Here is a 1,395-nt window from a genome sequence, read left to right as displayed (position 1 = left end):
GGTCGAGGATCGGGATGAAAAAATAAAAATTTGAAGTTAAATTTTTTTTAAAAAAATAAACTTAATTTTTTTTCTTTTTGAAGGGGGTGGGGGGCTGATTGGAGGGGGGGGGTGAGGGTAGGGGGTAAAAAAATAAAAAATTGAAATTAGAAATATCTTTTAAAAACAACTGTTAATATTTTTTTGGGAGGGGGGGGGTGGTGGTAGGGGGTGAGGGTGGGGTAAAAAAATTGAATTTAAAAACAAGCCTTAGATTTTTTTTTTTTGGGGGTTGGGACAAAATAATTTGATTTTTTCAACAAAAAAATAATTGTAATTTTGAAGTTGGAAGAGAGTTTTGGAAAATGTTTTCCTTAGGTTTTGAAGGGAAGTCATTTTCCTTAAATTTGAGGAAAATGAGTTGATTTGGAAAACATTTGCCAAAACATTTAACCCAACCAAACATGAGAAAATTGAAAAACATTTTTTGGAAAATGTTTTCCTTCATACCAAACACACCCTAAATTGAGTAGATTGAACTAAATTGATGTTTTCTTTTCAAGATAATTTTTTGTTAGTTTTGTCTTGAATATTAAGCTTAAGTAGTCTTCGATAAACCAATCACAATTCAATATGCATTTGTGTTACATTCTATGTTACGAGGCCTAAACCTCTGAATAGTTGCATTTCATTGTCACTGATTTTTATTGCGACTGTGGTTGATGCTGTAATATGTTGATATTGAATTCATTTTTGGAATTGCTTTTATCAGTTCACTAATATGTGCATTGGGGTTGCTACTTAGCATTGAGGCTCGAAAAGAAAGAGAGGCAACGGAGGCATGTAAATTCTTCTATAACTATGTTATTCCTCATAACACTTGTCAGCTCTGATGTTGAATCTTTAGGGTGTGTTTCGTATGAAGGAAAACATTTTCCGATTTTCTCATGTTTGGTTGGGCTAAATGTTTTGGAAAATGTTTTTCAAATCAACTCATTTTCCTCAAATTTAAGGAAAATGACTTCCCTTCTAAACCTAAGGAAAACATTTTTCAAATTCTCTTCCAACTTTAAATTACAATTATTTTTTTGTTGAAAAAATCAATTTATTTTGTCCCTACCCTCAAATCACCCCCAACCAACCCCCCCCCCCCAAAAAAAAATAAAATAAAAATTTAAAGCTTGTTTTTAAATTCAATTTTTTTACCCCACCCTCACCCCTATCCCCACCCCCTCCCAAAAAACATTAAAAATTGTTTTTAAAAGATATTTCTAATTTCACACCCACTACCCTCGCCCCCCATCAACCCCCCTATCAGCCCCCAACCACCTTCAAAAAGAAAAAAATTTAAGTTTGTTTTTAAAAGATATTTTCAACTTCAAATTTTTATTTTTTCATCCCGATCCTCGATCACCC

The 1,395-nt window shown here is 32.8% G+C and overlaps 1 pseudogene; it reads left to right on the top strand.

The window, feature by feature from the left end:
- Positions 1 to 1,395, top strand: part of LOC125845776 (uncharacterized) — a 20,617-nt pseudogene that overhangs the window by 17,816 nt on the left and 1,406 nt on the right.

This window comes from Solanum stenotomum, chromosome 11, assembly GCF_019186545.1.
Source record: "Solanum stenotomum isolate F172 chromosome 11, ASM1918654v1, whole genome shotgun sequence".
Taxonomy (NCBI): Eukaryota; Viridiplantae; Streptophyta; class Magnoliopsida; order Solanales; family Solanaceae; genus Solanum; species Solanum stenotomum.
Note: the sequence above shows the minus strand (reverse complement) of the source record. Positions and strands in the feature narration are given on the sequence as shown.